The 25,600-nt window shown below is 47.8% G+C and overlaps 1 protein-coding gene and 1 long non-coding RNA gene across 9 annotated transcripts in view; both read left to right on the top strand.

Annotated features, from left to right (window-relative positions):
* The first annotated feature begins 303 nt into the window (after window positions 1-303).
* LOC116798712 lies at window positions 304-8,113 on the top strand. 2 transcript variants are annotated; one of them, XR_004360936.1, is made up of 5 exons: window positions 304-457; window positions 3,006-3,099; window positions 5,090-5,131; window positions 7,417-7,634; window positions 7,922-8,113. It is a non-coding gene; the product is annotated as an uncharacterized LOC116798712 (long non-coding RNA). The 2 variants fall into 2 exon arrangements; XR_004360937.1 differs by lacking the exons at window positions 7,417-7,634; window positions 7,922-8,113 and adding exons at window positions 5,420-5,563; window positions 5,900-6,159.
* A 4,621-nt stretch (window positions 8,114-12,734) lies between these two features.
* Window positions 12,735-25,600, top strand: part of TANC2 (tetratricopeptide repeat, ankyrin repeat and coiled-coil containing 2) — a 237,981-nt gene continuing 225,115 nt past the window's right edge. For 3 of the 7 annotated variants that reach the window (XR_004360907.1, XM_032711002.1, XM_032710999.1), the window contains exon 1: window positions 12,735-12,898. The gene's annotated coding sequence lies outside the window, so the exon portion shown is untranslated. Of the gene's footprint in view, window positions 12,899-22,965; window positions 22,985-25,600 lie in introns of those variants that run through there. The other 4 variants (XM_032711004.1, XM_032711003.1, XM_032711001.1 and 1 more) reach the window with 3 other exon arrangements.

Raw genomic sequence — 25,600 nt, 5'->3', positions numbered from 1 at the left:
CATCCTTAGGGCTGTACTGCCTCCACTAGCTAGTTAGTTCTTTCTTAAAAGTCTTTCTTGTGAAAAGATTCATGTCTGGCTCCTTAAACTTGCTCCTAAAATCTTAAACAGAAAGAATTATCCAACAGCACAAAATTATAAAAGCAATGAACCCGAGCAAGAAGTCGATGGTGTTCCCTGAGAGGGGCTGTTGCTGCTGAGCGGGATCTTTGCTCCAGAAGGAGAGCTGGAAAAAGTATTATGACCTTCTGCCATGGTGACTGAGGATAGAAACATTCTGAATTCCAAACTGGAGCGGATACAAAGAGCAGCTCCACTTGCAGAGCCTCCTCCAGGGGAGCATTTTTGATGTGCTCTTGGTCAGGAGAGGAGCAAACCCGAGTTCAGTCTCTCCCCTCCAGCTGCTGCTCTGGGCACAAGAACTGATGCCCCAGTGCATTAAAGGCAGTGGAGGAAGGTATTGCATTTTGATATTTCCACGAGTTTAGAGTGGTTACTGCAGCAGAGAGATTATTAGGAAGCTCCAAGGGGAATAAAGAGCTTCAGCTGCACCAGGTCCTGCTGCTACAACAGCAGGTGTCCCCAGGGCTGTGGCTGTGCTGAGAGCTGGAGGGTGCTGTTGTCATTGCTTGGGGGCTTTTAGGGGGGTTTTACCACCTTTTTTTTTTTTTTTAATTTGCCATCTTCTTTTTCCCCTGGCTCTGCCAGAGGACTTACTTTTAATGCCTTCTCAACACCCTGTGTAGCAACCCTCGCTGTAGGTGCAGTGATCATCCTTGGTCACAGCACTGTGCTGCAGCCATGTGGGTTTTTGGTTCAGTTTGTTTTTTACACACTGAAAATGGCCCAGGGAGCACTGGTGGATCCCTCAGTTTGGATGACAGGAATGAAGTAGTCCCTTCAGCTCTTCACAACACACAGGCTTCTGTTAATGATCAAGTTTCCTGAAGACCTGATTTCATTAGATGGAGCCTCCTCACACTCTGTGCCCAGTCTCATTAGCACAGTGATTTTTGAACTCTTTCTAACGACTTCAGAAATGTTCCCATGGTGATGCTGGTCCCCTGAGAATGTGAGCAGAAGGCTGCAGGGACCTGATGCTGGTGGTGGGGTCTCCAAATCCCCTCACCCAACAGCCAAAGATGCTGCAGCTCCTTTTCCAGGTGTGACCAGGGAGCAGGACAGGGCTGGGGGCCCTGTTCCCCTCATTAGGTCCCTGGGGTTCTGCCTGCTCATCTCCCTCTGTGCTCCTCTGGATGTGTGAGATGAGTGTTCTATAAAGCTCATTTTTATAATGCAGCCTGAGTGCCTTTGCCTTCGACACAACAAGAGGAAACAGCCTCAAGTTGTGCCATGGGAGGTTTAGATGAGTTATTGGAGAAAATATTTTCATGGAAGGAGTTGTAAAACATTTGAATGGACTGCCCAGGGCAGTGGTGGAGCCACCATCCCTGCAAGTGTTCAAAAACAAGTGGATGTGGCACTTGAGCACATGGTATGGTGGTGATGCTGAATCGATGGTTGGACTTGATGAGCTTAAAGGTCTTTTCCAACCTTAGAAATTCCATGAATCCATGATTTTATGACATAACCAAACACTGTCTGTGCAGGGATGCAGAGCTGTCCCCCCCAGGATGTCCATGGTCAGCGTGAGGACAGTAAATGGTCGAAGACTCAAAGCCCTGTCTGGAATTGCACTGCCCAAAGAGTTACAACCCCCTGGCCTTTCTCAGCTGCTCAAGTCATTCTGTAACCTTCAGCAGCTCTTGCTGCCTCTCTTCTTGGACTTATCTGATCACTGAGTGAAAAGATTTAGTGGAAGAAGTGTCAGGAGCTGCGTGATCATTGCACACACCCTGAAATGTTTCACTCTAAGGGGCTGTGGAAGCTCGAGCTCCACCAGCAGCATCAGGAACCCAAAGATGACCAAATGTTTTCTCTGCTTTTCTTGCTGTGCTTTGCTTGAGTAATCAGGACAATTCTCTGTTAGGCATGAAATGAAAGTAAATGATTAGAATAAAGATGTGCTGAGCTACTTGACAAGGCTTGAGTACAGGGTACAGAATCTGTGGGTGTTTGGCACAGCCCCAGCACTGCAGATATTTTAGCTCCTGCTTATTTTTGATTCCGTTCAAATATGACTTACCTTAAAAAAAAAAAAAATTAACTGCAAAGCATCTGCTGTTACACAACAGATATTCATGATGGAAAAACGGCATGAGAAAGCTCTAGGCATGAGCTGAAGGGCTCCAAGGGTGGCCTGAATTCTCCAGGCTTCAGCTCCTTCTGGAGTGCCAGGCAGTCCCTGGTTGTGTACTGGGTGGTTTGGTCTGGCACATCACTCTGGGGAAGGAAGAAACCTCCAGAAAGGCTCCTGAGAGGCACGAGCCACACTGTCACTGCTTCCACTCCCTCACAGCCCTCTGTGGACTTCAGAAGCAGCTGGGATGGGATGCTGAGGAAAGCAGCAGCATTCCCAGAGAGACTTACACATGGAAATCCTTCCTAGGGACAAAGCAGGGGAGCACCCCTAGTGCATCTCTTCCACCTCAGTAGCCAATCCCCAAATTCTCAGGATCCCTGCAAGGTGACACAGGGATCAGACCTCGATTGGAGCTCAGGGATTGTTGGGGTGTCCTGTGCAGGGCCGGGGGTTGGACTGGATGATCCTTGTGGATCCCTTCCAATTCAGGATGTTCTGTGATTCTATGATTCAGAAAACAACATCCCATATTTTTTGGCATCCCGAGGGATACGTGTACTTCAGGCAAACATTTCTCTCACTCTGCTTCTGGCTAAAATAGTAGTGGAAGGGCCTTAGTGCTGTGACAGAGAGCCCTTCCCATCCTGCCCATCCCAGGATGCGTTTCAGTGCAGATAAGTGGGAGATGTTCCTGGATCCTTTGCCAGAAGCACACGGGGAGTCTGGTGGCAGCAGAAACAATCTGCAGCTCTCCAGGGTTCCTGGTTAAGCTGTAAGTCCGTTTCCAAACTTTGTTTCCCAGCTGCAGGGCCAGGCTGCAGGCATCACATCTGCACCAAGAGGAAGGAATGACTCGGGAGCGTGGGCTGCTGTGAAGTATCTGTGCAGGAATAGAGGTGAGAGGGGCAAGGACTGGGATAGTGAGTGCTCACAGCCAGCTGGGATGAGTGGAAGTGAGGAAACCCTTTAAAAGGAGCTTTAGCATCAAAGCATCATTTCCAACACTGTAAATTCAGCTCCAGGATGTCTGTAGTGTCACTTGTCCTGAAGATTCAGATTCCCAGGGCAGTGTGCATGGCCCCAAGGCTGCCAGGGCTCAGGGAGCGTTTGGACAACGCTCTCAGGAACAGGGTGGGATTGTTGGGGTGGCCTGTGCAGGGCCAGGGGCTGGACTTTGCTGAATCCTTGTGGGTCCTTTCCAACTCAGGAGGTTCTGGAATTCCTGTGCCACAGGTGCCAATGTCTGCAGCAGAAGGATCTGTCACTGAACCCTGGGCAGTGCTGGGGTGGGAATCACCCCCAGCACGATGGCACTGCCAGCAGCACCAGGAGCATGGGATGTTTCAGTGCAGCCCCAGAGCTGTGGGGAGGGTGTACAAACAGAACAGTGTTAACAGGCCCAGCAAACTGCAGTTTGGTTGTTTTGCTGCCTTTAGGATACACAATTCCGGAAAAAAACTGACTTTAAGTGTTCCCAGTGCTACAGTGGGGTGAGAACCCGAGCTCTGCAGACCCAGAGCTATCTCCTGCTGACAGGGAGCTGTCAGATGACAAGTGCAGTGGTGGTGACAGTAGATGCTGAAGAGAACAGTGACAATGATGAGCCTTTTCATGAAAGGAAGGACCCACACCCCTTTCATAATAAGAAAAACTCTTCAGTGTAGCCCACACATGTTTCAGAGGCAGCTGCTCCGCCGATTCATGAGCCAAAATGTTCTATCAGTCCACACCTACTGAGCAATGCCAGTGGTGGGAATGAGGAGAAGGTTACATTTTGGTTCATGGGCCTTCTGAAAAGTGGGATGAACAACAATCTTTATTCCCTTGGGAGGAAAAAAAATAGTGCAAATTGTGCCAGCAGGTTTGTAATGTGAGAGTGCTTTCCATGGTGTATTTTCACAGCTGTCTTATCGGTTTCCTAAAATGAATCAGGGTGGAGCAAACAGTTTAGGAATGTCATGAAAAAAGGGTTTGGAGCTTTGCTGCGGTTCATGATAGTGATGCCCTCTTGGGACAGCACATCAGAGCTGGAAGATCCTCCCGGAAACAGGGATAATGCTTTTAAAATATTCCCACATCCAATTCAGCAGCCGTTGTGTCTGAACTCTGGATGGAGATATCCCCTTCCTGCTTTATGGTGGTTTGACTTGGAGCTGATTTTGGACAGGTGGTACTTCCCCTTTGCCTGCTGAGATTCTGCAGAACGTGGTGGTTTCTGTCACTGTCACTCGTGTCTGTGGGAGCTGAGGGACCTCAGAACTCAGTGGACCTGGATCTTCACTGAGATCACCAGCTCCATCTAAACCAAGCACTAAAGGTCGTGTCCTTTCCCTCCCTGAGCACGGGGGGAGAACCCTGACCCAGTCCAGCAGGTTCAGTGTCATAAACTAAAACCCAGAGGGAGGGCAGGAAGCATTTCAGTGCTGTCACCTCACGTTGCTGTGCCTTTTCCCCCTCATCAGTGCTGCTGTTCAGGTAACAAAACAACTGCTCAGCCCAGTGCTCTTATGGAGCACTTTGGATTTTGGAGCAGGCAAGAAATAACCCCAAATCTATAGTGATTTGCTGTTCAGGTGGCTCAGGGACGTGCTCTGCTGGAGCAGGATCTGACGTGTTCCTGAGCACGGCGTGGGGTTAATTCAATACACGGGGCTGCTTTAGCAGCTTCACTAAATACCATTTATTCCATCACCACGGAGAGGTACAGTGGATTTGACAGAAACAAATGGAGTGAACCAAAGCTTTTTCCCTTCATAAAAATGACTATGATTAAACTGTGCCCTTTAAAATACAGCCCATTAAATCAACTTCTCAAACTTCTGGCAGGTTTACTCTAAGTAGCCTCACTTATTTTGTTGCCTTTTACCTTATTTGTTATTGCTTTAGAACCGGTGTTTTTCTGAGGATTTCCTGAGTCTGGTTGTGGAGGTGAGTGATCTTATCTTCATAGAATATCCTGAGCTGGGAGGGATCCACAAGGATCATCCAGTCCAACTCCTGGCCCTGCACAGGATGTCCCAACAATCCCATCCTGTTCCTGAGAGGATCATCCAAACCCCTCCTGGAGCTCTGGCAGCCTTGGGGCCGTGCCCACTGCCCTGGGGAGCCTGGGCAGTGCCCAACCACCCTCTGGGGGAAGAACCTTTCCCTGAGATCCAACCTGACCCTGCCCTGGCACAGCTCCAGCTGTTCCCTCCTGTCTTATCTTCCTTGCAGGTACCTCAGTTTTCTTCTGCAAAGAGTTTCAGTGCCCAACCAACGCGTGTGCAAAAGAACATCCATGATTTCCCTCAGCTTTATAATGTTCTGAGTTGAATGTTTTAATGAGATATTCACGATTATCTGGGAGAAATGTTTAGAGTGAGTAATTTTCCATCGACCTGAAAAGCTTAAGACAGCAGTAACTTGCAGCAGTCCTTGTGCCTTTGCTTCACCCTGAGTGCAAAATGCTGCTGCTCCGGTTCAGGAGTTGCATCTGTTTCCATGAATTTCATGAGGAATCTCTCAGTTGTTGCCCCAGTGCCCCAAAACAGGTCCAGCTGGCACAGGTTGCCCAGAGAAGCTGTGGCTGCCTCATCCCTGGAAGTGTCCAAGGCCAGGTTGGACAGGGCTTGGAGCAACCTGGGATAGCAGCAGGAGGTGGAATGAGGTGATCTTTAAGGTCCCTTCCGACCCAAATGCTCCTTGTCCTTGCAGGTCTCCGTGGATGGTGGCATCTGTCATCACACACGTGCTATTCCAATGCTTAACTATTCCTGCAATTGGAAAATTAGTCCTGATTTCCAATTGGAATCATCCCTGTTGATTTTAAGCCCTTGTCCTGCTCGCTGCAGTCACAGAGAACAGGACAGTTTCTCCTCCCTCCTCTCGACCTTACACCCACCTGAAGGTGGTTGTCTTTGGGCTAAACATGTTCCTTCTCTGGAGAAGCAAGGGGAGAGGTGGGATTGACAATAAATGACAGAAACATCTTTATTTCTGGTGCTTCAGTCTGGACAGGATTTATTAGTAGCAGTAATTGGGGTAATAAGAGCAGTGAGGGGAGTTTTTTGGGTGCAAATTTGTCTGAACTCTGCAGAAGCAGCAGAAGTTAAAAAAAGCCCAACAACTAACAACCAGCAAAGCTTTTCTAATTTTTACAGCTATAACAGTTGTCCTGCCAGTGAGGCTTGTCCTGCCTGTGCCTCAAGACCATCACAGCAAAGCACAGTCCATATATAGTATCCCTCCAGAACACTGGAACATAAATTACAAAGGATAATGTGCTGGAATTTTAATTACTGGACGCAGACAAACTGGAAATGCAGTTTCCAGCTGCTCCCAGTGTATCTTTATCTTGATCCAGGACTATAAACATCACATGTAATCCCAAATCCTTACAGTAGCCACTGCACAGAGGCTATAAATAGCTGTGCCAGAGCTGCAGAACATGGTGTGAAGCTTTTCCTACCCCAGTGACTGCTGGTGTGGTGGCTGTTTGCAGCTTCCCCGTGATTCCTGAACTCAGACAGACTGAGCTCAGTTGGTCCTGGCACAACTGAAGGGGGAAATGCTGCGAGCTGGTCTAGTGAATATATGAATTCTGGTCTTTTTTTTCTACAAAGAGCATGTTAATTCTGTGACAGGAGCAGAGCAGATGGTCCAGTTACAAAGATGTTCACAGCTGAGGGCTGTTCACCCTCTGATGGGGTTACCTGTGCCAGAGGGGCAGTATTTCAGTCAGAGTGTTACCTGGGTCACATGCAACTATGAAAGCTCCTGCATTGCCTCTCAAGAGGAAAATCATAGAATGGTTTGGGTTGGAAGGGACATAAAGCTCATCCTGTTCCACTCCCCTGCCATGGGCAGGGACACCTTCCACCAGCCCAGGTTGCTCCAGGCCCCATCCAGCCTGGCCTTGGACACTTCCAGGGATCCAGGGGCAGCCACAGCTTCTCTGGGCAACCTGTGCCAGGGCCTCCCCACCCTCACAGAGAAGGATTCCTTCCCAATATCTAATCCAAATCCACCCCCTTTCAGTTTAAAGCCATTTCCCCTTGTCCTATCCCTCCATGCCCTTGTAGGACAAGAGGGAAAGGCTTTAAACTTCAAAGAGGGCAGCACTTTGTTGTTGCTAAATTATGATCTGCATAAATGTCCTCTCAGTCAAAACTGCAATTGGAGTTTGACATACAGTGATGTTCTTGCAAGAACTGGTGTTTTCTTTTAAACAGACACGACTGTGCAGTGATTTGTGTGTTTTGGGTTGGTGGATTAAGGACTCTCCACTGCCTGTTTTGGAAAAGGAAAGATGAGAAAGCATCAGGCAGTGTTTGAAAAGTCTTAGAGCAGGAGGAAACACTGGCTAGAGAGGGGCTGTGACCATCCTTCTGAAAAGCACTTGCTGCTACCAAAGCGACCTCCAACACCCCGTGTAACACGATTTCACCAGGTCATTTGTTTTTGCTGAAAATTTCTCGAGGACACTGGGCAAAGTCCTTCCACAGAGGCCTCTGATCCCACAGGATGAAATCCCCCAGGAGCTCAGTAATGTCCTGCTCTGACACACCTCAGCTCATGGTTCATCTCTTGGCTGTTTAACTCTGTCTGGGGCTGTGGCTTTTTCCTCTGCTCCCACCTGCTGTGGGGGGAAGTGGGAATGGCTGGGAGCTGTTTCCTGTGCAGGGAGGGCTCTTTGGTGTGGGTTTGAGTGTGCTGTGGCCTCTTTTGTTTCTGCAGAGCCCTCAACAGGCAAGTTCTCAGGGTCACAGGGAGTTTGGGGTTTGGTTCTATGGATTTCTGAGGACACACAGCTCTGCAAGCACAAAAAGTTTTGTCTCTGTCATCAGCTACTACTGAAAGAACCAGAACCTGAGTATAAATTTCGAGTTTCCCAAAAAGCAGTTCCTTTCATGGTGCCTGGTCCCTCCAAAACAGGTGTATTAAGGAAAATAAAGCTATTTATACTCATCCCATCACTCTTTTTCCTTCTCTGGAGCTGTTAGCAAGCCCCAATTTCAGCTGTTGCCGAGATGAAGGGTAATGCTGGCATTACAATGCAATGCTGGTGGTGGGAGAAGGGTCATAAAGCACACATTTATCCAGCTTTAGACAAACTACAGTCAGTCATCCCCAGCTCAAGGTGCTCTTGCCAAAAATTGCAAAAATTAAAATGAAACAGCCAGAGAAACAGAAATCTCCCTTTTCTTCTGAAAAAAAAATATAAAATAAAATCCAATCTATTTGTAAAGTCCCCAGGCTACACAAATAACTTGCCTTTCATTAGTTACTGAGGGGATGGCAGGCCCTGTGTTCCCTCAGACTGCTGAAGTGTGAAGAAAATTAGTATCTCACATTTACGGGATTACACTCGGAATATTTTCTCCACAGGCAAATATTTCTTAGCTAACAAATATTCTAAGCAGTATTTATTTTTTATATACGGTCACACTTAATGGAGCTGATCTGGGAGATGATCTGGTGGTACAGATGATTTAAAGAGACCGAGTGGTTTTATAGCTTCCTGGAGGGATTCTGGCTGTTTAAGAGACAACATCTTGTTTATTACAGCCAAATTTTGCCCTTGCTGTTGTGCAAACCCCGTGGCAGTTTGCAGTACAAACACAAAGAGCTGATTGAGGTTTTATGGGAAGTTTTTGGCTCCCAGGTTCACCAAAGAGCTGTTTGAAGGAGGGGTTGTAACAGGAAGATCTAACAAGGTGTGGGATGTGACCGAAAAGGAACTTGGATTGGATTTCTGGTCCAAAGTCGGAATGGTGATCCCGAAACTCCCTCCTCACACCTTCAGACCTTAGTGAATCTTCAAAGGCTTTAAATGCTGGAGGTGATTGGTGCTGATATTCCTGAAATACCCGTAGCTGTGCCTGTGCCCAGGCATGGGCTGACTCCAGCTCAGAGCACTGTGAGCAGGTTGCTGCTGTATTCCAAAGGAAGTGCAAACAGCTGGATTTGTGTCCCAGAGCAAACTCCCCATGTTCCAGTGGGATCTGGCTCCCTGCTAAGCCCAGGGGAGTCTGTCAGCAGTGGAGAACACGGATGATTTCCTCTCCCTCAGGATTTCAAACCCAAGGGGTGGCTTGACCATCTTACATCTTATGGTACATGGAGCCAGCGTGGGAAGCATCCATACCTGGGAGTCCCATGTGCCTCAGGAAGTCCTAAAGCCCCAAACACTATCAGAGGACACTGGATAACCTTTTTACACCCCTGCCCATGCACTTTTTGGCCACAGCCAGACAGGGCAGGGTGGGAAACGTGCCCTGGATGGTCCCACTGGAGCTCTGACCTCTGACTAACACAAGGTTTAGGTTGGACACCAATAACTTGGTTGACACCCTGGCTTCATTCTTCTCACGTGGAAGCTGGTCCTTTGCCATTATCTCATTCCCTTTGACTTCTTTTAGGTTGGACATCAGGAGGAATTTCTTCACAAAAAGGGTTGTCGGGCATTGGGATGGGCCAGGTGGAGTCCCCATCCCTGGAGGTGTTCAGGGAACAACTGGACGTGGCACTCAGTGCTCTGGGGGACAAGGTGGGGATTGGGCAGAGGTTGGGTTTGAAAGCTCTGGGAGGCGTTTTCCAACCTCAGTGATTCTGGGATTCTCAGCTCTGTGCTGGAAGCACCAGATCCTCCCTCCCTTTCACTAACCTGTGCCTTGAAATCTGTTTTCTTAGGAATGATATGGATACAGATATAAGCAGTTGACATCAGTTCTGAGAATATTTTTCTTGTAGGTGGAACTATTATTCCTCCTTGGAGCTGTAACTGTGCACAGTCAGTGATTTGCTATGCTAATGAGTTGCTGAAGGAAAAATGGGAATTATTCTGGCTGTGAGATCCCCTCAGTCCATGTGGTTTAAAAAGACTAAAGGGCAGCAGAAGATAAGCAATTCCAGAAAGCATTTGTGCTGGAAGTAATGAGAGAGGCAGGAGGCTACAGATTTAGAGGGAAATATTCCTGGAAGATTTCCCCCCTGTAATTTGTTGTTCCAGTGCTGGTTGCACTGTTTGTTGAGGTGCTGCTCTCCTGGGAAGGCAAAACCCAGTGACTGCACTGACAGGTGATGGGGGGGATATATCTGCACTCACTCTGATCCAAGATCAATTCCAGAAGCTTGGCATCTTGTTCATCAACTCTCCTACAAACACACAACCCCCCCCCAACCCAGTGCTGCTGTTTTTGTTAACGCTTCCCAGGTAGGTTTCTTTCTGTTGCAGTTTATTTCTTGTACAAGTCATTTTCTTGACTCACAACTGAAGATTACCCTGTTGCTTAATTTATTTGGTGATTAATTTGGCACTGTGGGCAGATGTGATGTAAAGCTCTTTACCATTCCGGGGTGAGATGGAGGCAAGCAATCTGCACCCAGGAGGTTTAACGAGGCATCCATCCCATGGGAGTGGAGATACTTTAATTTAATTAAAGGGAACATTTTGTACCGGACTAAAAAGATTATTTTCTTGACTAAGACATAAATATTAGTTTTCTTAAAGGGAAATACCCAGATAAATAAACAATTTTCTGTTTACCACCTATACTTTGCTGAGCAAAAATAACGTTGATTTCTAGTTTGAAGAGAGAACCAAATTTCTGTCAGCATTCATGTGGCCAATTAAGCAATGCCAAGATGCTGATTGGATTGCTGGTTTCAATGTATACCTTATGCTACTGAGGTAATTTAAGTAAATGTTTATATTAGCTTTAACACGTAATACAGCATTTCCTGCGTGTTCCTTTTGTCCTGGTCTTCAGCTGTGTCTGATCTCTCAGGGGGAAGGAGGAGTAAAACGTTTCGGTTTCCAGGTATTATTCCCAGAAGTGTCCTTTTTAAAGCAGAAGCAGTGGAAGGCAGTGGGGGTGTTGTCACAGCAGAGGTGCCTGGAGCAGCACAAGGGCACTGGGGCCATCCCGTTCCATCACCTCGGGATGTGTCCGTGCCCAAAAATCCCTTTGGCAGCCGTGGCCTAGAGGTCCCTGCAGGGGCAGGTTCAGCCCTCAGAGGCAGCTCTGGTGTCTCAGCCCTACCACAGGTGCTGACAGAGCCCAGGGCCACCTGAGGGCCCACAGAGCTGCCCCTGGGAAGTGTCTCCTGTTTCCTCCTTTGCAGGGCGCCCTTCCCACAGCTCACAGAATCCCAGGATGGTTTGGGTTGGAAGGCGACCTTGAAAATCATCTCGTTCCAACCCCTCTGCCATGGGCAGGGACACCTTCCACTAGCCCAGGTTGCTCCAAGCCCTGTCCAGCCTGGCCTTGAACGCTTCCAGGGATGGGGCAGCCACAAATTCCCTGGGCAACCTGTGCCAGTGCCCCACCTTCACAGGGAAGAATTTTTTCCCTATATCTCATCTAACCCTGCCCTCTGTCAGTGTGAAGCCATTCCTCCTTGTCATGCCACTCCAGATCCCTGTAAACAGTCTCTCTCCATCTTTCTCGTCGGCTCCTTTCAGACACTGAAAGGCCACAGTCAGGTCACCCTGAAGCTCCTCCAGGCTGAACAATCCCAGCTCTCCCAGCCTTTCCTCCCAGCAGAGCTGCTCCATCCCTCTGACCATCTCGGTGCCTCCTCTGGACTGGCTCCAGCAGCTCCATGTCCTTCCTGTGCTGGGGACCCAGAGCTGGAGCAGCTCTGCAGGGGGGTCTCACCTGAGCGGGGCAGAGGGGCAGAACCACCTCCCTGGCCCTGCTGGGGATAAGCCCAGGCTACCGTCGGCTTCCTGGGCTGCGAGCGGACACGGCGGGGGCCCGTCCAGCCTCTCCCCGGGGCCCGTCCAGCCTCTCCCCGCCCGCCACCGCCGCGCTCCCCGCTCCATCCCCGCTCCATCCCCGCTCCATCCCCGCTCCATCCCCGCTCCATCCCCGCCGGGGCCCGCCCAAGTTCCTCCCGCTCGCCGGGCGCGGGCGCTGCTCCCCCGCTGCCGCCCGGGGCCGATCGCGGGTGTGACCGCGGCGGCCGCGCCAGGTACGGGAGGGAAGGGATGGGATGGGAAGCGATGGGAAAGGATGGGAAAGGATGGGAAGGGATGGGAAAGGATGGGACGGGATGGGAAGGGAACGCGCGGCCCCGGCAGCGCCCACCCTTCCTCCCCCCGCCCAGCCCGCGCAGGTCGCACCCGCGCTTTGCATAACCACGCCCACCTCATGAATACGCGTCAGGCCACGCCCCCTCCGTGCGCCCGCGGTGGGAGGGGGCCGGGAGCCGCGGGAGCGCGCAGGGAGCCGCGGGGGCGCGCGCGCCGCTTCCCTCCCCCCCTTCCCCGCCCGCCCCGCCCCCCCGCGCGCGCTCCCGCGGAAGAGGCGGCGGCGGCGGCGCGCTCGGAGCGAGCGAGGGAAGCGGAGCGGGGCTGCGGGGGGGGGGGAGTGGCCGGCGGGCGCTCCCCGGGGAGGCCGCGGCGGGCACGGACGGACAGACGGAGGGACGGACGGACGGACGGAGGGGGCGCTGCGGCGGGCGGGCGGTGAAGGAGCCGCCGCGGCGGCGCCGCCGGGGAGGGGCGAGCCCGGCCGCCCCCCTCCCCTCCCTCCCTTCCCCTCCCTTCCCTTCTCCTGCCCGTCCCCTCCCCTTCGGGCGCGCGCTCGCCCCGGCGGCGGCGGCTCCCGGCGATGCGGTGAGAGGAGCGAGGCGAGCAGGGAGGGAGGGACGAGCAGCCGCGCTCGGTGAGGGGCCGCCGGGAGCCCCCCCCCCCCCCCGCGCCAGGTAAGGACCGGCGGGGCACCGGGGGGGCGAGTGGGAGCCTGCGGGTGTCCCCCCGTGGGTACGGGCTGCGGGGGGGACACGCTCGGGGTGGTGCCCGGCGATGTGTCGGGGTCGCGGAGGGGAGGGGGGGGGGTCGCGGGGAGACCCCACCGCGGGCGGGGGAAGGGCTGGGGCGGGGTGGGGGGTCCCTCCCCGCGCCCCCCCCCCCCCCCCGGGGCTGGGGGTGCCTCGCTGACACCGCTCGGGATGCGGCGAGCGCCGGGAAAGGCGCGGTCGGTCGCGAGTCTTCGTCCGTCCCCGTCCCCCCCCCCCCCCAAATTCCGTCATTTGAATGGGCAGCCGCCCGTTTCGTTTGGAAGGGGTGAGCGGGGCCGGCGGGTCGGGGGGTTCATCCCGCCCTGCGGAACTGCCCAGCTCGTCCCCGCCGGCCCTCGCCCCGCGTTTGCCGGGAGGTGCCGCAGGTACCGCACACGTGAGCGCCAACACACCCCGCGCTCGCCCCCCGCTCTGCGGGCACCGGGAGGGCTCGGCCCCCTCCCCCGAACCCCCCCTTCCCCCCCGAGGGGTGAGTAAGGCGTGTGTGGAGTCTAATGACACACCGCATCCCTCTCTGTTACACGCGTGGGTTGGCTGTTGGGGGCTGAGATGCAAAAGAGCCATGCGAGATGATGATGATGATGATGAGGCAGACGGAGCTCGGATGGGGCGTTCTGCGAGGAAAAGGCAGCTCCTCGTCCCCCTGTTTGGGTCGGGAAGTTCAGGAGGCGATGCTGGCGAGCTGGTTTAGGGGGTGATGCGTCGGCGTGGGTTTTTTACACAGGTGAAAATGAGCGCGAGGAAAAAGGGAATATCTGGAGGATTTAAATAAATCCCGAAGGTTTAATTAGCGCTGCTGGGGGGTGCGGCGGGGCCACGGCGCAGGAGAGAAGGCAAATTTCATGTTGGGATTGGGAGGAGGAGAAGGAATACGGCGAACGTGCCATGGAGAACAACAACATGGCCAGGAGACCCTGCCTGCAGCACAGCTCAGGCTGAGCCGGGAATGGTTCCTGCCAAGGGCTCAAGGGTGGGTGTTGTCTGTTTTTCTTATCTGGTCCTCAAAACGTGAATATCAAACCTGGAAACATCCACTGCTGAGGTGCGAATCGGAAAGGAAGAAGGAGCTGGTGTAATAGGTGGCTTTCGGTGAGAATGTATTGAAGAGGATTTGCTGGCTGCGGTCACATGAGGCTTTTTATGGGTGGGGAGAGACACCTTAGATCATGGGTAGTTGGTGTGGAGGAATGTTTATCTAGGAAATGCGTGATGGCCCTGCAGTCGAATTGAGAAAATACAATGTATTGCAACTTGCCGTAGTCAAAATCTCTTTTTTTTTTTTTTGGCTTTGCAAAGGAACTCTCAGGTGGAACAAAAACGCAGTGGTGCTTGGGTGAAGATTTTAAACAGTTTGAGGTCTGTGGCCATTATGACTCTGGGTCTTCTAAGAAAACAAACAGCCTATTTAGAGTTGGGCTTCTTTTTTGTAGTAACTCGTGCTGAGGGCATCATAAATGCAAAAGACTCTGTGTACTCCAAATTAGCCCCGATTTCCTTGGAGTGGAGAGGAGTGGCAGGGTCGTGTCCTGTTTGGATCTTGGCTGTGGTCGTAGAATCTTGGAGCAGACTGGCCTGCAGTGTAGACTGGTAATTACAGTGTGAATTACTGGTTACATGTTCAGTGTAATTGGCTGAGTAATAGAATTTTAGAAAATAAACTCCTTATCGGTATTGATTGCGTTGTGGCAGTTCCTGTCTTGGTCTCATCTCTCTGTCTTTTCCATTGGTTTTCCCATGATCCTGTGTGAGCTTCTGGGTTGTTTTTAATTGAAATACGTATTCTGACCAAAAATATGTCTTCTAAGGTACTGAGTTACCTCTTAACATTTCAGGTCACATATTCTACATTTACTTTCAATTAAACCTTTGGAAACCAGTGATATATATGTCGATGTTGAGAAATCCATGAGCGTGCCTGGTATGTGCAGGGAATTTTTAAAAGATGAATTTTTTAATACATTACAGGCAAACATCCCTAACTTCCTGCTTGCAAATTCTCCTTTGTCAATATTAATGGCCACAAATGCAAACTGTGTAAGGCCCAAGTGTGGATCACACAGAGCATTATGTAGTCTGTGAGCTCTTCAGGTTTGGGTTTATATATAAGTTTCCAGAAGAACAATTTAATGCAAGGCCTGCTTTGTGATGTATGAAGTTGTTTACAGTATATCTTCGTTAGTTTATAATCTTATATTTTGTTTAATTTCAGGATGCTTGTTAAAATTTGTGATAGTATATTGAGTCTTTTTATTAGGTAGCAAAAGGAAAACAATAAGAAGGCAGCCAGAAAACTCTAAAAACAACCCCTTGGCATATTAAAAAAGAAACCTGTGACTCTCCCAGCTTTGTGCATGGTTTTTCTCATTAAGAAAAGAGAAGGATTATGTCTCTTTGTGTTTTATCTCAGTTTACATTTTCTAGAGGTGGTTGAGCTGAGAGGCCGGTAACACCTGTAACTCCACGTGGTGCAGCATTAAAAAAAATATTTTGCTTTCAGAGTTTTTTTTCTACAAAACCAAAATCCCGCTTTCTTGTCTTTTTCACGTATACACATTGACTCTTTTTGACTTTTGAGGACGAATTTCCTTTCCAGCAGACGTGGCAAGATGATCTCCTTTGACATCCAGGCGAGCAAATGGCTCTGAGGGTGGTTTCTTGCTGAGGCAGAGCTGATGGCAAGGACTGGTGCTGAATCAGTGACCTCCCCTCCCTGTTCTCCCACCCACCCTCTCTCTGGTCCCGTGTCAAACCCTTGAGCTGGGTGAACGACCACTCTTTATTTTGTGGAGTTCCTTTCTCACTGGATCAATAATCTGAACCTGACCTGGGGGACATGAGGGTGGCAGGAGGAGGATGCAGGAGTGGGAAATAGTGGTTGCTCTGTCCTTCATGGCAGCCCTGAGCTCTGAGTGGTTGATGCCAGCTGGGAACTCGTGTCTGGAGCGTTGCACAAAGCCTTAGGATGGCACCTCACAGTGGACGTGGTTTATTTATGTTTAGTCCTACACAAATACAGTCTTCCAGCCTTTGTTACCTCACTGACTATAACCCTTGTGATCAGCCCCATCAGTAATTTCAGGCTGTCTTGCTCTTTGTTTCCCATGTGATAAATATGTGCCAACCTCTAGGAATTCTTTCAGCATCTGTAGGACGTGCACAAGCTCCGTGGTGACACAGGACATGGTGACATTACCAGTAAGGGCTGTGGGAGGTTTCCACACCCTCAGTGGGAGCAGAACTGAGCCTGCTACTTGGTAGACTCTTGTGCTTGATGTTTTCATCCAAAACATGGCCCCATAGGAGCTACTGTGAGGAAACTTAACTCCAATCCCAGTCCAAACCAGCCCGGAATGACACGTTCATTTGAACTTGAAGGTGGGGAATGTGCTCACTGGAGGTAAATTAGGATTTGGAGCTCACTGCACCTGCAAATATTTGATCCAGTGAACTGGATCATTCGTCTCTGGTTTATTTTCCTACTGGGTTTCATTAGCTTTGAAAAATCAAATTCTAGTTATGTCATTTAGAATGATTCCAGCCCCATTATTGTATTGGGGCTCAAATGTAGTTGTTTGGTTTACATTCATTTAAAAGGTAATTAATTTAAATACAAACTCTACATCAATTAGAGGAGATAGTCGCTTGTTTTGAGTACTTAGATCAGAAAGGGAGAAATTGAGAATTTAGAGCCCAGCCTTGGAATTGTCCCATGTAATAGAGTTCCTTGAGGTTCTACTTCAGCAGTGTGGGATAAAAGGATGTAGTTTAATGATGAGGGTGCTGGAAACACTGGAGAGGAATTTAGCATGGAATTGGTTGTGGGATTCTGATGGAGAACAGAAGTTACTGGATTGAGAATAAAAATGCTGTATGTTTAGGGTGCTGTGGCAATGGGAAGGTGGAGTTTCAGCCCCTCAGGAGGAGAAATATTGGAATAATCTGAGTTCCCTGAGCACTCTGGATTTCTTCCTGGGCAGCACTTATTCCATATCTTTCCAAAATTTGTCAAATAACAGAATTTATGCTGTGGTGTGAGAAGCTCCATCTCAGGAAAAAAAAAAACCTCTGGAAGAGAACATTAATTAGTAATGATAAAACATAAAAAGTACCTTGTGCTTATTTGACTCAAGTTTGGGTTTGTGCCACGTTGCGTCATTGTTTGATTTCAAAGGAATCATTACTTATTCATGGCTTTTATAAAATGTGTGTAATGGTTGGGTTTGTGTGCCTTCTGCATAAAGCAAACCTTGCTCTTAAGTTTTGCTTCCTCAGTCATTTTTATGATATTTTATAAGCTTTTTTCCTGCTCGGAGCGAAGGGCTTATTAACTAAAAACGTTGCTTTTTTTGGAATTTAAAATTCGAGTGGCTTTTTTTTTTCCCTCCCTTCCTCTTCCACCAATCCCGCTGCTTTGCAAAGGTGAGAGTTATTCAGAGTTATATCAAGTTTAACCCGAGGTAGGAATCCTTAAGAGCTGATTTGACAGAGGCACATGTAGATTCTTGAGGAACACGCCGGATCCCGGTGAGTTCATGTTCCTATTCCTGCACAGACAGGTCTCCACACGCCGGATCCGGGGCCCTGGTGCTGCTCAGGAACGATGCTGGGTGAGCAAATGGCAGGGAAGTAATCTGGGAGAGTGGTGTTCTCTCCTCAACTGGCATCACTGATGAAGGCAGTGATGAATCACGCGTGTTGACATTTCAGCTCTCAAACAGTAGTTGTTATTTATTTGTCCTTTATGAAAAGAACATATTGGTGACTGAAGGAGCATCTTCCCCAGCAGACTGGGAGCTCTGCAGGGCGAGGGCTGGGCTGCCTGTCAGCTTGGCTGTTTGGCTGGGGAGGGGTTTGTTGTTGGAGATCTTTCATACTCGTCGTTTCGGAGTCTTGGAGCCACTCGTTGCTCGTTAGTTGTTCGCTGGTCCTTAATGAGGAAGAACGGAGTGGTGTGTCCCCAGTGGAGGTCCCGGGGTGGATGAATGACCCTTTCTTGCACCACAAGCAGTGCCATTCACGGTGCCCCGTTGCACACAAGTTCCTGAGGAGTCATCTGATGAGCGTTTGTGGCCCTGTTGTGCCGATCAAAGCGGAGCGGGCTCAAAGCTGGGTTTGTTCCTCGCTGAGCTGGGAGGGTGTGCAAATACCAAATGTGTGGCTGCCCTTCTCCCGGCCTTCCCAGGGCCTGGAAGGTTGGAGAAGAGCTTCCTTGCTGCTCTTTCCTACACTTTCTTTTTAATCTGTCAATATATAACAATTTCTCATAGAGTCGGTTGCATGGGGGACAGCAGAGATCTGGTCGTCACTAGGAATTATTTATCTTTACATCCAGTTTTCCATATGTTCTGTTTTGTTTTGTTGGGTTTTTTTTTGCCATTGGGACAGCTCACTTGGTTTTCAGAGCTCAGTGACACTTTGCAGAGTGTGAAATTCTAGATTTTCAGTCTGTAATACTTAAAACCTGAAGCTTGTATCACATCACTGCTGAAACTCAGCTGAATAGTTGAGCTGCATCTTTCACCCTATTCCCTAGGGAATGTTTTTAAGAATAAAATACAGAATAGCTTGAGTTGAGGTAAAATTCCCAAATAACAGTGAGTAGGGTAAATGTGTTGTTTTTTGCCAGGTTCTTCGCTTTATAGGTGAATATTTAATTGTCTTATTTTTACTTACATCAGCTTTAATTGCTAATTATGGTTGAATTGTAGTGATCTCAAATTTGAGATTTTTAATGATCTCATTAATGAAAGAAGTATTTTGGGTAGGTGAATCCTTATTTGCAATACAAGTCACACTAGGAATTTCTTATTAATCAGGGAGAATGAGAAAAGAGATGGTTAATTTGTGTTTTAGGGTAGGGGAGCTTCTTGTTACTTATGTACTTTTAAATATTTTGGGTGTTTATTTCCTTTTTCCCTTCATGCCTCTATGATTTCCAGGGCAGGTGCAATAATATTTTGGTAGATTGCTGCTATTTTTCTGTATTCAGGTTATTTAAGCAAAATGCTTTTATAAAGCAGTCAGGAGGAAAAACCTCTCCTGTAATTTGTATTTTTGAGATGCCTTAATGAGCGAGGCTCGGATATGGGTGGGAATGTTTCCCTCCTGTTTTATGTGTTCTTTTTCCAGCTGTCTGTCTTAAAAATTTGTGTTTCCTACATAGTTTGGAGGAGCAACTTGATGAACACGTATGAAACAGAGAAACCAGCAGTGCATACGAAAAAATACCAAAATTAAAGATGATGTAAAATATCCTTCAGAATGAGAGTTTGAATGTTTATGGTGGTGGTGGTTCAAAAGCTTTAACTGATGCTCTTGAAAGTGCTTTAATATCCTTAAGTTGGAAACAATTGTGGTCTCTCTTGTCCCTGCCAGTCACCTTGTTGATAATCTGAATTTCCTTCAGTGCAGGTGAATTTTCACCTTTGAATTGTGGAGGGTGGAGCTGATTGAGCTGAATCCCGTGGTCAGTGTTTTTAACAGTTGGCTTAAATATTAGTAATGGTATCAATGTTGTATTGATTGCTCTGATGCCAGTGGCTGCTTCTGTCTCAGTTTATGAAACGTTATTTCCAATGAGGTAAAGAAAAAATACAAGGAAAACTGGAAGAAGGCACTGAATTGAGTCCTGTTCCTGTGTGTAGAAGTATAAATACTGGAGGATTTAGATTCTTTCTGCAGTTGTTAAATGGAAACTGGTGTATTTTGGTTATTATTTTAGGGAAACAAAATAAAACAAGGCTTAGCTTTTGTTGCTCTTTGAGGAAGTTTTACCTGTCTGTGCCATCACCCAGCTGGTGATTTCCCCTGGAAGCTCCTGCTCTCTCAGCTGTGCTGAACCAGGTGTCCGGGTGGAAGGTGGAAAGAATAATCCCATTTTCCTCTGGTTATTCCTGGTGTTCTTGCCCTGCAGTGACTCCCTGGTGGAGCTGAGCAGTTCACTGGAGTTCCCAGGCCTGGTTGGTCCCACCAGGCTGGGGCAGCAGATTCTGGTGATGCCTTTTTTCCATCAGTAAAAATGAGCTACTACCATTTGCTCTTCTGGGGTTGGTTCTCATAAATTTGGCATTTTTAACGGGGAAATATAAGAAATGTGCAGCCAGAGTGCCCTGAACAATGAAGTGTGTATATTCCTGTGGTTAGTCCCTCTGTTTACATCTTTAATAAGAGCTGATTTTCCCTTTTTGCCTTATCTCCCATTCTCTCCCGTGGGATTATTCTCTGTCTAGAAACTCTTTTTGATAGTAGGGTGCCCTTAATGTTCCAGATAATGATGTGAAGAGGCTCAGGAACGAGAAGATAAAGGTACAAAGCGCTTTTGTGGAAACGAGTTCCACGTTTTTAATGCTGAGAAATGGCACTTGGGAGTTCACCAGGACTTGGGGGATGCCAGAGTGGGGCTTGGAATTGCTCTAAAAAGTGATGTCCTTTCAGGCCTAAGCCCCCTGTGCCACTCCTGCTTCTCCAGGCTCCTTTGGGGTACCCACATTCCTGGTTCTGTGGCTCTGCACCAGGTGCCTGGTGCAGGTCTGGGAGCAGGAGGGGGGTCGGGGGCTGAGCAGATAATTGGGATGGGCTTAACGAGGCTGCTCCTGCAAGTGCTGCCCGGGAAAGGCTTCAGCAGAGGGCAGATCAAGTGGGCAAACAGATAAACAACTTTCCATCCTCCAGAGATTTCATGGAACAGAACATGGAGGGGTTCTGAGAGAGGGAAAACCGAAGTAAAATAGTGTGGGGATAGATTTTAGAAATCTGTGATGCTTGAAGAAGAGAGCCAAAAGTCTCTGTGTGTGTGTGTGTGTGACTTTCATTTATGAGAGTTGTTAAACTGAGCCTGGGGAGGGGTGCAAATGCCACATGGATATTGGGATCTGAATGATCCAAATCAGTGCTTGCCTGCAGGTTTTGTTGTCCTGCCCCAGCGTGCAGCCCATGGTGTTCTTCACGTGATTTTATTTTTAAGGGCATTTGCAAAATGATCTGAGTTCAGGCAGGTCTTCTCTAAGTGTTGCTGTGTGTTGCTTAATCTCTTATTTTCTGCAGTTACTTAAGTTGGGGGTCTAATGCTGTTTATCTTTCCTACCAGCTTTTGCAGTTCTGAGTAATCTTAGCTTAATAGATAATTAATATTTTATGAAGGGACAAATCTCCAGTTTGCTTGTTTAACGGGGATTTTTTTCCCTCTTATTCACATAATTTTCCTATTTAATTTTCAGTGTAAGATTCGATTAGAGGACCCTGACTCAGTCTCCTGCTGCTCCACGCAGTTTTTCGTGTGATAAGCTCAGCTTCACAGTCAGAACATTCGTGTTTGATCGAAATCTTTGAGAGCAGCTTTCCACTTCCAGCAACCTTTGGTTCCTACCAAGCCATCCCTTGGTGTTTTGCCTTCAGGAGCGGGGATTTAGTGTAACAGGCACCGTGGAGAAAAGGGAATATTGTTCTTTGGAGGCTTTAAGCTGTCGTGGAGCTACATGTGCCTCCCCTCTTTCTCTTCAGACTGGTAATATCATCTATATCCTGATTTTAAAATCCCAAGAAGCTGCAATGCTGACAGCAGGCAGAGCTGCTCCACCTCCTCAGCAGAGGTGGAAGGGACCATCTGGCACTATGTGGGTAGCAGTTATCCCAAAAAGTAATAGCAGTGGGAGTTCTTGCCAGTTACAAGTTGTGATCACAGGCCAAATGGTGTCCTTCTAAATCAGTGTTATGTTTCCAAAGGCAAAGGAGATGCAAGGGTTTATTTTTGCCAACTTGAGAAGTATTTTCAGTCACGGGGGGGGCTCTGCCGAGGGTTTTGGTCGCTGGCATTTGAGTGAAAGTGTGAGGGGAGTAAGTCAGGGGAGTATGGGCTGTGGTGCTGCTAGACCAGCTCCCGGGCTCTAAAAAAAGGTGGCTTTTTTTGGGATTACGTAAACCTCGACTCTGGTTAGTCCCTGGAACTGAGGAATGGTTTTAAAAGGCTGTATAATGCAGTGCTCTGTTGATTTGGTTTAGGCTTTGCCCAGTGGGAACTGAAAGATCTCAGTTCTCCATCTTTGGCACTGCTAACCAGGCTTGAACAAGCTGCTGCTGTAAAACGATGGGAAAAACGTTGTAACAAGGTGAAAAATTCCCTGTTCCCTTTTGCCAGGGTGGCCCGTGGTATTTTTGCGTGAGAAGTTGGATGTGGAACGTTCAGAAGTGCTGTTCAGTGGATGCAGAGCTGCTTAACAGGTTGCTTAGTAACCTGGATGGAGGAATTGAGTGTGCTGGGGAAACCTGTGGATGGCATCGGCTTCCGAGGGGTGGCAGGGATGGGAAGGAAGGACTGGATTCAAACAGATCTTGAAAAATGGGAGGCTTAGAATATGAGCAAGCTGATATCTCAGAGTTTGTTCTGAATACAAACAGGCAGCAGGACAAATGCAGAAAAACAGGAGTGACACAAAGTGCTGTGAAACATCTGAGATGACAATTGAGAAGCGTTATTTGCGTGCACACAGAGCAAGGGAGACGAAGAGGGGAACTGTGAATTTGTGACTTTGTTCAGACCCTGCAGACCTTGCTGCAGACTTGCCCAGCCCCTGACAACACCGTGTATCAGTGTGGAGAAAATTCCTGCACAGACACAGATAAGTTTTCAAAGAGGGCTTTTGTTGGCCCTTATCAGGTTGTCTGGGTGGATGGTGTAGCTGCTCTCGTGTACATTGTCTTTGCACGGGGCCTTTGCCAGGATCTTCCCACCCCCAGCACAGCTGTAGCTGCAGGAATCCTCATAAAATATCTGAGCTTTGCTTCAGACTCTCATTTCTTTGTGGACTTTTTTTTTTTTTTTTCACCCCTTCTGCCTCTTGTAAATGTCCAGAAGCCACTGGACCAAATCTGGTCAATACAGACTCTGTCCAAGCCTCCTGAATGCATCCACAGTCCTTTTACTGAGCCAGTTTTCCATGTTGTGCTGCTGGAGTGTGGATCTTTGGGAACAGAGATCAGTGTTGAAATAGATGGGTACATGTGCAAATTTTTAAAGTGAGTTAACAAATGTTGTTAAATAAGTGCCTGAATGTGGTGGTTTAATCTGTTTACCAAACTATTTCTGTTTAGAAATACAATTTAAGTCAGACAGGTATGAAGGCACTGTTTTGGAATAGTCACCTAAATCAGATAGTTTTTGTGAGAAATTTAAGCACTTGGGTAAACCAAATCCATGATATAATTTTTAGGTATCTGATGTAATTGTGTATCCTGCGTGTTCCTGATATTTCTTGGTAACAATTAAAATTCTGTGTTAAGAAAGCTATTATGATTAACTTCAAACTCCTGCATTGCTTTTGTCCTCACAGCCAGGCAGTTTTGCAGTTGGAAAAGCAGATCAGGCCCTATGAGGGGCTGGCTGTCACCTCAGCTGGTGTTTTTAGGTGTCATAGGCTTGGCTGGGATGAAACCACATGTGTGTTTTTATGTAGTCAAGGTTTTTTTGATCCCAGCACAACCAGTGCTGCAAATCAACGTTCTTCACAAATGGAGGAAAATAAAAAAAAACCTCTCCAAGTTTGGATAAAACCATCTTTAAAGGCAGATTAGATCATATGACATAAGCTTATTTAGCTGTTCATCTTTAGCAGGAAACTCAGCAACTGTCCAAACCTTCCAAGGGACGAATCTTTCCATACCTTGTTTTCCGTGTGTGTGCCCTGGGCTGGTTAAAGAGTAATAAAGTGTGCAGAGTAACCTTGTGGTGGTACTGATCACCCCTTTAGCTCTGGGTATGGGGTGGGGGGCTTTACCCTTCTCACATGTCACATGTGCCACCTGCCTTCCCGCATCCGACGCCTGGAATCTGCACTCGTGGAATTCGGGCGGCTCAGACCTCTCCTTGTCACCCGGCTGTGCTGCAAATCCCCGGATTTAGAGCTGGGGGCAGTTTGCTCCCAGTCTAGACACTTGTGCTGAACTTGTGTGTGAAGCCAGTGCTGCCTGCTCGCATTCAAGAAGTGTCTTTTCTGTATTGTATTAAGAGCTTATCCATATGCTCCGAGCTGGGAGCGCAGGAAGTCTGCTGGCAGCAGGCCTGCTATTCCATATTCTGAGCTCAGGCTCTTTGTGGATAGTCAGGAAGAAAAAAAAAAAAAAAAAACCAACAAAAACCCCCCAGCATAAAGTGTGACAAGTTGTTGACTGCCTGATTTCTAGATAAGTTTCGCAAGAAAATTTGAATAAATATTAATGTTGTGTGTAAGAAGCAATGCCACGTGAGCGGTTGTGGCGTGAGCTGCAGGATGTGATTGAGGGTGAGATGGAGCAGGTTGGTTTGGGGGAGAACAGTCTCCACTTGGGCCTCTAGCACTGTGGTTTAGGAGCAAAAATAATGGCTGTTGGTTGGAACAGAGCAGAATGCCCCGAAAAACTTGTATATATGTTTCATTTTGATGGTAAGTGTCCTCTGTCCTTTATAATTTATCATCAGAAAGAGCATGGGATTTTTGCAATAATTTAGACCAAGTACTATTTTTGATATGTTGTCCTATTTTAGAACTTTATAGGTGCAATGCATAACGTGTTGTATAAAGATTCTCACTTTTTTTTACCTCCCAGACATCTTTCTCAGAGAAAACATTCATTTTAGTTCCACATCCACAGTCGTGTGTAGAGACTGTTCAGTTCTCTGTAGGAAACAAACCCCAAATCTCTTTGAAATTGTAGCTAACAAAGCCATGGCTGTAAAAAAAAGCACTTGTTTCCTCACTGTCAAGGCTGACTTTTGGTTGTGGGATTTCCCAAACCTGGGCTGAACTTCCAAATGATTTCAGTTTTCAGAGTTTTTATTCTGTGCCACCACCATAACATGGAAAACTGAGCTGAAATTTGTTCACTTGTCTGCATTTTCTTTTTTTCTTACTAATGGAGCTGGTTTGCAGCAGTTTATTTTATAATTTCATATATAAAAGTGCTTATAAGTGCTAAAGCTGTAACTTAGCAATAATTAAGCATTGACTAAAGTAATCAAAAATAACATCCCCCATTTCACGAACAACAACAAAGAGAATAAATTCTGGAGCCTTTTCTAACCCAGTGTGGCTCCATCACTTCAGTGGATAATAGATGTGACTAAACCAAGCTTGGAAGAGTTTAAAAACTTAGGCCCCTAGTAACATATATAATATTATGGATAAAATAATCTTGGACACAGCTTGGTGGTGCTGGGGCAGAAATAGCTCTTTGTTTGATGTAGTCTGTGTACATTGAGGCAAATAGCATCGTTTTCAAGTGTTGTGGAGGGCCTGTGTAGGAAGGAAAGTTCAGTGTCAGCCTGGAATTATTTTGGATAATTCAAAGGAGCTACATAATTGTTATGTAGGAGGCTTTTTTTTTTTTGTATTTTTAAGATGCTCTGCAACACCTGGTTAAATATAACTAAAAAAGAGCCCAGCAGAAAGCACTGTGTGTCCTTGCTCCCTCTTGGAAAAGCCTGAGTTTCCAGTCCTGCTGTCGAGTTGTTGTGTCTGAAGTGCTTGAATAATGGGAGTTGATCTGATTTCATTTTATTTTTTTTTTTTGATAAAACACAAATAGGAAATGATTATTGAAGGTATAAATACTTCATAAAATTGAATTTCGTTATCT

Source organism: Chiroxiphia lanceolata, chromosome 26 (assembly GCF_009829145.1).
Source record: "Chiroxiphia lanceolata isolate bChiLan1 chromosome 26, bChiLan1.pri, whole genome shotgun sequence".
NCBI lineage: Eukaryota > Metazoa > Chordata > Aves > Passeriformes > Pipridae > Chiroxiphia > Chiroxiphia lanceolata.
This window is presented reverse-complemented; position numbering and strand designations above follow the sequence as displayed.